Source organism: Bos indicus x Bos taurus, chromosome 7 (genome assembly GCF_003369695.1).
Source record: "Bos indicus x Bos taurus breed Angus x Brahman F1 hybrid chromosome 7, Bos_hybrid_MaternalHap_v2.0, whole genome shotgun sequence".
NCBI classification, from domain to species: Eukaryota; Metazoa; Chordata; class Mammalia; order Artiodactyla; family Bovidae; genus Bos; species Bos indicus x Bos taurus.
This window is the reverse complement of record NC_040082.1, coordinates 64,962,470-64,973,084: the sequence shown is the minus strand read 5'-3', so window position 1 is coordinate 64,973,084 and position 10,615 is coordinate 64,962,470.

The following is a 10,615-nucleotide window of genomic DNA, read 5'->3' as shown; positions in this document are numbered from 1 at the left end:
ACTGAGAAGAAATCTCAGGAAGTGAAGGGGATCCTCTGGCGGTAACTACAGTCCCTTTGACATCTGTATGAGTCCCTACAGTATAGTTGTGTCAGTTTCCCTAGCCATGTTCTGCTTGCTCAGGTTCAGCCACAGGCTCTGGTCAGAAAATCCCATGCTAGATTATAACAGGTTATCATTCAGCAGCTTCTGTCCTGCTGCCCCCAACCTCTCTGTCCCAGCAGGTGAAGACAAAAATCTCTGGGGATATTCAGTTCAGTTCAGCCACTCAGCCATGTCCGAGTCTTTGCAACCCCATGGACTGCAGCATGCCAGGCTTCTCTGCCCATCACCAACTCCTGGAGCTTGCTCAAACTCATGTCCATCGAGGTGATGATGCCATCCAGCCATCTCATCCTCTGTAGTCCCCCTTCTCCTCCCGCCTTCAATCTTTCCCAGCATCAGGGTCCTTTTCAATGAGTAGTTCTACACATCAGGTGGTTAAAGTATTGGAGCTTCAGCTTCAGCATTAGTCCTTCCAGTGAATATTCAGGACTGATTTCCTTTAGGACTGACTGGTTTAATCTCCTTGCAGATGGGGATGTTGCTGCTACCCAAATCTTGGCTCTTGGTGCACAGAAATAGAGAGACAGAGTCTTGGAGGAGAAGGAAAAAGTGGATTTATTTATTTGCCAGGCAAAGGGGAAAACACTAGGGTAGAACCTCAAGAACTGTGCCATCCCAAACCCCCACCCCAGGAATAAGGAAAGGTTACATAGTCTGGTAGGGTTATGTGATAAGGATCAAGGGAATAACAGTCTGGCATTCTCTTCTACAAAATTTAAAAGGGTGGGTGGGGTTTCTGACAAGACTGGGGTGTTAGGGTGGAGGGTTTTAGCTGGTCAGGTCTCCTAATCAGGTGGTTTTGTGGCTGCTCCTCTCTTGATCTTTGCCTATATGGACAAAAGTCCCTATAGTCAAATCTATGGGTTTTCCCTGGTGGCTCAGATGGTAAAGAAGCTGCCTGTAATGTGGGAGACCTGGGTTCCATCCCTGGGTTGGGAAGATCCCCTGGAGGATGGCGTGGAAACCCACTCCAGTATTCTTGTCTGGAGAATCCCCATGGACAGAGAAGCCTGGCAGGCTACAGACCATGGGGTCACAAAGAGTCAGACACGACTGAGTGACTTTTCACTTTCTTGGGTTTTCCAGTAGTCATGTATGTGGATTTGAGAGTGGGACCATAAAGAAAGCTGAGCATCAAAGAATTTATGCTTTTGAACTGTGGTGTTGGAGAAGACTCTTGAGAGTCCCTTGGACAGCAAGGAGATCAAACCAGTCAATCCTAAAGGAAATCTATCCTGAATATTCATTGGAAGGACTGGTGCTGAAGCTCCAATTCTTTGGCCACCCGATGCTAAGAGCTGACTCATTAGAAAAGACCCTGATGCTGGGGAAGATTGAATGCAGAAGGAGAAGGGGACAACAGAGGATGAGATGGTTGGATGGCATCACCAACTCAGTGGACATGAGTTTGAGCAAGCTCTGGGAGATGGTGAAGGACAGGGAAGCCTGGCATGCTGCAGTCCATGTGGTCATAAAGAGTTGGTCACAACTGAGCGATTAAATAACAACCACCTCCCTTGATTAGGAACTGTTTGAATCTGCTCTTTGGAACTCAGGGAATATCATGGAGGCTGGAGTCTTGCCTATAAGAAATAGGGGATAAAAAGGCAGGTGCATAGTGGTCCGTCTAGTCAAGACTATGGTTTTTCCAGTGGTCATGTATGGATGTGAGAGTTGGACTGTAAAGAAAGCTGAGCGCCAAAGAATTGATGCTTTTGAACTTTGGTGTTGGGGAAGACTCTTGAGAGTCTCTTGGACTGCAAGGAGATCAACCAGTCAATCCTAAAGGAAATCAGTTCTGAATATTCATCAGAAGGACTGAAGCTAAAGCTGAAACTCCAATACTTTGACCACCTGATGCGAAGAACCAACTCAATGGAAAAGACCCTGATGCTGGGAAAGATTGAAGGCAGGAGGAGAAGGGGACGACAGAGGATGAGATGGTTGGACGGCATCACCAAGGCAATGGACCTGAGTTTGAGTAGGCTCCAGGAGTTGGTGATAGACAGGGAAGCCTGGCATGCTGCAGCCCATGGGGTCGCAAAGAGTCAGACACGACTGAGCTACTGAACTGAACGGAAATGAATAATACCTGGCACCTAACAGGTGGCTCAGTAAGTAGTTGCTGAATGAGTGTTTAAATCTCTTTGCCCTTTCAAAGTCTGTTATATTTTAAGAAGCTCCTGGCTAACAAAAGAGAAGTATCTAATGAAGAAACTTCAAAGCTACAGTTATGCAGGACAACACACCAGCAATCAGGAGGCCTGCCTCAGTATACTCTCCACTTTCTTCACCATCCAGTTGTCTTATGAGGAAAGGACACAGCCTTGTGCTGCAATGACATCAAAATGGTTCCCAAGTCCCCCATCCCCAGGCCATCCTGTCACTTGTCTGTGATACTCCTACTTCTCATCTCCCCTTTGGACAAGTATCTCTTTCCTTTGCTTCAAGACTTGGGGAGCCTTGAAATTCTCTTATAAACAAGAGCATTAATAAAGAACAAGGCTTGCAATGCTGGGAGTCAGTAAACCCTAGAGACACAGGCTTTTAAATATAAGTTGGTTCCTGCTGACCAGTCCAATAATAGGACTTAGGATTCAGGTGTGAATGTATCCATCCAGCTACCATCTCCCCTCCTGCACTCCTCCACCAGAAACCCAGATGACAGCCAAAGCAGAGCCTTGATTCTGCTAAGAGCAGGAGAGATTTTATGTATGCACAAGAGGTAGGTACAGAACCCCATACTGGGGTGCCCAACTGTCCCAGTTCTCAAACTGAAAGCTCTGCTTCCTGGGAAATTCTCAAGGGCTTCACAAACACCCTATGTTGGAACTGTGCCCAACTATTACCATATTCAAACATCTTAAAATAAATATTTTAAAAAAACAACAGAACAAACACCTTGTGAATTAACTTAATTTTGCCTCCCTGTTTAAAACTTAGCTACATCAAAGGCCCAGCATACGTTCACCAGCTCACTATTGTTACTTGTGAAATAACTGGAAGTGCATGCAGTTGGCACAATATCCAAGATGTTAAAACCTGGATAATGTGCTAAACCAAAGCAGTGTACCGAAGTGTCCGTGACCATTTGTTTGAAAAGGGCCAGGAGTAACACAGAATACTATGTGCAAACTCCAGGAGATGATGAAGGACAATTGTAAAGCAAACCCAAGTTACTCCCAGGGAAGCAATTTACTTTTCATGATTATCATGAGGGATATAGCATGACCATCATACAAAAGGCACATGCTGGTATGTATGCTTGTGGAGGTATCTAGAATCATTAAAAGAACCTCACAGGATGTAAGGTGGGCGAGATTTTTGTATACATCTTTACTGCTTGAATTTACTATGAGTATTAAAATATCAACTAAGTTAATGGTCTTCAGAAAGGAGAGGTTGTTACGTGATGAAAAGCAAGCAGAAGCTTCCACTTACTCTCCTTGTTAAAGCCTAAACAACTGACTAGTTTCCAACGGTCCTGTACAAAATACCAGATGTTTAATTAAAGAGTATAGAATACCAGGATCATTTCGGTATGATCAAAAATGAATTTGGGCTAACAGAGAGAAAAGTAAATTATCACACTTAGATAGAATGCAACAGAATGGGGTGGGGTGAGGAAGTTGTGAACAGGTGGAGCACAGAACATATTTGGGGCAGTGAGAGCACTGCATACTACAATAGTGGATGCAAAATCACTGCAGATGGTGACTACAGCCATGAAAAGATGCTTGCTCCTTGGAAGGAAAGCTATGACAAACTTAGACAAAATATTAATAAAAAAGTAAAAAGCAGACACATCACTTTGCTGACAAAGGTCCATCTAGTCAAAGCTATCATTTTTCCAGTAGTTATGTATGGACATGAGAGTTGGACCATAAAGAAGGCTGAACACTGAAGAACTGATGTATTCGAACTGTGGCGTGGGAGAAGACTCTTGAGAGTTCCTTGGACAGCAAGGAGATCAAACCAGTCCATCCTAAAGGAAACCAATCCTGAATACTCATTAGAAGGACTGATGCTAAAGCTGAAGCTCCAATACTTTGGCCACTGATGCAAAGAGATGACTCATTGGAAAAGACCCTGATGCTGGAAAAGATAGAAGACAGGACAAGAAGGGGATGACAGAGGATGAGATAGTTAGATAGCATCATTAACTCAATGGACATGAACTTCAGCAAACTCCAGGAGATAGTGAAGGACAGGGAAGCCTGGCATGCTGTAGTCCATGCATGCTAAGTCGCTTCAAGCATGTCTGACTCTTTGTGAGCCCATGAACTGTATGAGGCCTCCAGGCTCCTCTGTCTATGGGATTCTCCAGACAATATTGGAGTGGGTTGCTATGGCCTCCTCCAGGGGATCTTCCTGACCCAGGGATTGAACTTGTGTCTCTTATGCCTCCTGCATTGGCAGGTGGGTTTACTGTCAGGGAATGTTTAACAGGAGGATTCCTATGTGCTGTTTCTCACAAGTCCTTCATTTCTTTTTAAGCAGAACAGCATGCTGCTCCCAGGAACTGAGATCATTGTGTGAGACAAGCTTGAATCTGTTAGTAAACATTCTCTTTATGACAAAACTGCTTAGTCTCAATCCCCTTTCTTGAGATATGGATTGTCTCCTGACCTTGTGACCATTATTAATCCCTTGTTCCCTTGGTGACAGTGCTGTACATTTGGTTTTCTGATCTTTATCATTGTCGAAAGAAACTTCTTGTACCACAGCCTTTATATACTCACAGAGAAATCATTAAAGCACCTTTGCTCCATCAGAGTTTGGGTCCCCGTGTCTGTCTGTCTTTCTTTATCTCTCTGTCTCTCCTCAGCTGATTCTTTGGAGCACAGAAACCCGTCTTGCTCACTTTCCTGCCTGGGCTTCTAAGACTCTCTCAAGAAGGCGCCCGGTGCCTTTGTGAGAGACGCAAGTCGTGTGTCAAGGGCTTTATTGGTTTTCTGCGTAAACCAGGACTCTCTCCTTCACTTTCTTACCGCTGCCTCTGGACCGCCAGGTCCCAGTCCATTGAAGGACCCCAAAAGTTTACCACTAGCACCACCCTGGGGTCACAAAAAGTCGGACATGACTCAGCGACTGAATAACAAAAATTAAGCCATTCAGTTCAGTTGCTCAGTCCTGTCCAACTCGTTGTGATCCCCTGTTGCACGCCAGGCTTCCCTGTTCATCACCAACTTCCGGAGCTTGCGCAAACTCATGTCCATTGAGTTGGTGATGCCATCCAACCATCTCATCCTCTGTCATCCCCTTCTCCTCCTGCCTTCAATCTTTCCCAACATCAGGGTCTTTCCCAATGAGTCAATTTTCACCTCAGGTGGCCAAAGTATTGGAGTTTTAGCTTCAGCATCAGTCCTTACAATGAATATTCAGGACTAATTTCCTTTAGGATGGACTAGTTGGATCCTTGCTGTCCAAGGGACTCAAGAGTCTTCTCCAGCACCACAGTTCAAAAGCAGCAATTCTTTGGCATTCAGCTTTCTTTATAGTCCAAGTCTCACATCCATACGTGACCACTGGAAAAACCTTAGCTTTGACTAGATGGACCTTTGTTGGCAAAGTAATGTCTATGCTTTTTAATATGCTGTCTAGATTGGTCATATTTTTTCTTCCAAGGAGCAAGCATCTTTTAATTTCATGGCTGCAGTCACAACTGCAGTGATTCTGGAGCCCAAGAAAAGAAGTCTCTCACTGTTCCCATTGTTTCCCTATCTATTTGCCATGAAGTGATGGGACCGTTTGCCATGATCTTAGGTTTTCTGAATGTTGAATTTTAAGCCAGCTTTTTACTCGCCTCTTTCACTTTCAGGAGGCTCTTTGGTTTCACTTTCTCCCATAGGGTGCTGTCATCTGCGTATCTGAGGTTATTGATATTTCTGTCAATCTTGATTCCATTTTGTGCTTCTTTCAGCCGAGCATTTCACATGATGTACTCTGTGTATAAGTAAGTAAGGTGACAATATATAGCCTTGACGTACTTCTTTCCCAATTTGGAACCAGTCCATTGTTCCATGTCCAGTTCTAACTGTTGCTTCTTGACCTGCATACAGGTTTCTCAGGGAACAGGTAAGGTGGTCTGGTATTCCCATCTCTTTCAGAATTTTCCAGTTTGTTGTGATCCACACAGTCAAAGCCTTTAGAGTAGTCAATGAAACAAATGTTTTTCTGGAATTCTCTTGCTTTTTCTATGATCCAATGGATGTTGACAATTTGATCTCTGGTTCCTCTGCCTTTTCTAAATCCAGCTTGAACATCTGGAAATTCTTGGTTCACAAACTGTTGAAGCCTAGCTTGGAGACTTGACCATTACTTTGCTAGTGTGTGAGATGAGTGCAATTGTGTGGTAGTTTGAATGTTCTTTGGCATTGCCTTTCTTTGGGACTGGAATGAAAACTGACCTTTTCCAGTCCTGTGGCCACTGCTGAGGTTTCCAAATTTGCTGGCATATTGACTGCAGCACTTTCATAGCATCATCTTTTAGGATTTGAAATAGCTAAGCTGGAATTCCATCACCTCCACTAGGTTCGTTCGTAGTGATGCTTTCTAAGGCCCACTTGACTTCACATTCCAGGATGTCTGGCTCTAGGTGAGTAATCACAGTATCATGGCTATCTGGATCATTAAGATATTTTTTGTATAGTTCTTCTGTGTATTTTTGCCACCTCTTCTTAATATCTTCTGCTTCTGTTAAGTCCATACCATTTCTGTCCTTTATTGGACAGAATCCTTCATTGCAGGTGGATTCTGCACAAGCTGAGATACCAAGGAAGCCATGTTAAGTCATACATGTCCAAAACCAAAATAGGAAGGAAAGGGTAGGAGGGCACAACCTTTGAATGAATGACACAGCCCAAGGACAGAATATAAACTGATCAGAACAAGGCCAACCATCAACCAAAAAGTAGGCAGTGGTCCAATTCCTGGAAGTTTGTCCCTTCTCCAAAAGAGTTGAAATAATTCTCCAACTCATTAGCCTGTGAAATTCAGTTCAGTTGCACATTGGTGTCTGACTTTTTGTGACCCCATGGACTGCAGCACACCAGACTTCCCTGTCCATCACCAACTCCCAGAGTTTACTCAAACTCATGTCCATGGATGCCATCCAACCATCTCATCCTGTCCTCTCCTTCTCCTCCCACCTTCAATCTTTCCCAGCATCAGGGTCTTTTCAAACGAGCGATCCAACCATCTCATCCTGTCCTCTCCTCCTCCTACCTTCAATCTTTCCCAGCATCAAAGTCTTTTCCTATGAGTCACTTCTTGGAATCAGGTGGCTAAAGTATTGGAGCTTCAGCTTCAGTCCTTACAATGAATACTCAGGACTAATTTCCTTTAGGATGGACTGTTTGGATCTCCTTGCTGTACAAGGGACTTTCAAGAGTCTTCTCCAACACCACAGTTCAAAAGCATCAATTCTTTGGCACTGAGCTTTCTTTATAGTCCCAGCTTTCCCATCCATATGACCACTGGAAAAACCATAGCTTTGTAGATGGTCCTTTGTTGGCAAAGTGATGTCTCTGCTTTTTAATATGCTGTCTAGGTTGGTCATAGCTTTTCTTCCAAGGAGCAAGTGTCTTAATTTCATGGCTGCAGTCACCATCTGCAGCGATTTTGGAGCCTCCCAAAATAAAGTCTGTTTCCACTGTTTCCCCATCTATTTGCCATAAAGTGATGGGACCGGATGTCACGATCTTAGTTTTCTGAATGTTGAGTTTTAAGCCAAATTTTTATTCTCCTTTCACTTTCATCAAGAGGCTCTTTAGTTCTTCTTTGCTTTCTGCCATAAGGGTGGTGTCATCTACCTATCTGAGGTTATTGATATTTCTCCCAGCAATCTTGACTCCAGCTTGTGCTTTATCCAGCCCTGCATTTCACATGATGGACTCTGCATATAAGTTAAATAAGCAGGGTGACAATATACAGCCTTGACGTACTCCTTTCCTGATTTGGAACCAATGTGTTGTTCCATGTCCAATTCTAACCGTTGCTTCTTGACCTGCATGCAGATTTCTCTATGAAATTTCCCAGCCCATAAAAGCTAATCTCATCACATTTCGAGGCCACTCTCAGCTTCTGAGATGACCCACGCTCTGTGGAGTGTTTCTCTATATAAATCCACTTCCTATCACTTTCTCACTGAATTCTTTCTGGCATGAGACATCAAGAACCAAAGCGTAATTAAGTCCTGAAACTAGATGTGTGATCTTGGTTGTGGATTTTGGCTGGGCTTGAGTCCCAGCACATGGGTTCAGCTTCCAATCTGAGGTGAATGGTTTCAAAACCAGAGAATGTACACTAAGACTGGATGGACCCTAATGTAAACTGTAAATTCCAGGAGATTATGTCAATGTAGGTTCATCAACTTTAACAAATTTACCACTCTGATAGGGGATGTTCACAGTAGGGGAGGTTATGCATATGTTGGGGTAGAGGACATATGGGAAACCTCTGTCCCATCTCAATTTTGCTGTGAACCCACATTTTCTCTCTCTCAAAAAAAAAAAAAAAAAACTGGAGGATGGGATATCCGATTCCACACATACCTCCTTAAAATAAATCATAGGTTTTCCTTTTTGTCTTTAATACATTTGTCAATCTAAGTCCCCTGTGAATGTTCCTTTATCTTCAGGAATAACAAGGCTATGGTGGTAGATAGCAAAAGTGAAAAATAATTTTTCTTAATCAGAGTCAATTCTCAGAATCTAACTCATATAAATGTCCTTTAGACACACAGTGAAGTTATTACACAAGCTTCAGAAGTTCAGTAGTGCAGTGACCAGTATACTTGACTCGCGCCAACACTCAAGAGGGCCAGTGTAAAAACCTCCTCGACCATGCTTCCCAAAGGGCCTACTGCATTATGTGGCTTATCTGAAGCAGGATCAGGCACATACCTAGAGCCAAAAGCTGTGTAGCTCTTACCTAAAGGCCACTGAATACAAATCTCAGCAAAGGAAAGCACATTCTAATGCCTTCTGAAATTCAAGGAATTGGGTAACACTGCCAAAACACCTTCACCTTCCCACCCCTTTTAAACTGTTAAGACAACTCAATAAAATAATCCATGTAAAATGTCTGGCAGATGGGAAATGCTCAATATTTGACATTATTCACTATTAGCTATTTCTGCCATTTCAAGACCTGAACGTCCAATGCTTAATGCTCTCCTGACCATTCTGAATTCAATTAACCTTCACAGTAATGGTCATTTCAGCACTCCCCTCTCCTCATTCACAAATGACGACACCACCAGAACTAACCTAGTTTAGAACATCAGCAACTGCTTTTAGGATTGCAGTATCAAATTCATGTACTTCAGAAGCCACAAATCACTCCTTCTGCATTCAAACACACCTAATGTTGTAGGCTATCTACCACTCAAGATGAAAGCAGAAATGTCAATGTGCTTCTAAAAGGTGGCTTAAACAAATATCCTCACTCAAGTCATCTAGCCATCCTGGATTCTAATTTCTGGTGTTGGGTATTTTCCCTAGCATCTGAGGAAAAGCTGGAAAAACACTACAAATGGCCTACAGTGCAATCATTAAGATCCTGCTTTAGAGACCTTCCTGACTCCCAGTGGTTAAGACTCCACACTTCCAATGCAAGGGGCATAGGTTTGATCCCTGGTTGGGAAGTAAGATCCCACATGCCTGACAGCACAGTCAGAAAAAAAGCTTCTGCTTTAAGGAAACCCAACACTTAAAACTAATGCAATATTGTAAATCAACCATACTTTAATCTAAAGAAATAAAACTCAGCCAAGGATAAAATATCCTGCTGTGGTACCAGAGGCCGTAACCATATTTCCTATCACCCTGAGCTTTGCAGAGGACATGAAAGCTATTATACCACTATTAAAAATATCTTGATATGTCCTTGATTGCCCTATCTTTCTAGCCCTTTTCTGGACAATCGGCTCTGGTGTGGCTACAGGGAGGGAGTGGTGAGCTAGGGCTTATTGTCTTCATGGTCTACTTTCAGTCACATATCATTAGAAGAATGAAAATTAAAGAGGTAGTTTTATTTGGACCAAGGAACCCTGAATATTCATTGGAAGGACTGATACTGAAGCTCTAATACTTTGACCACATGATACGAAGAGCCAACTCACTGGAAAAGACCATGATGCTGGGAAAGATTGAGGGCAGGAGGAAAAGGGGGTAACAGAAAAGATGGATGGCTGGCACCACCAACTCCAGGAGATAGTGAAGAACAGGGAAGCCTGGCAAGCCACAGTCCATGAGGCTGCCGAGTCAGGCACAACTTTGTAACTATACAACAGAGATTATTCTTTTCCATCTGATTCCAGGAAACAAAGATTCAGTTCAGTCGCTCAGTCATGTCCAACTCTTTGCGACCCCATGAATTGCAGCATGCCAGGCCTCCCTGTCCATCACCAACTACCGGAGTTCACTCAAACTCACGTCCATCAAGTCGGTGATGCCATCCAGCCATCTCATCCTCTGTCATCCCCTTTTCCTCCTGGCCCTAATCC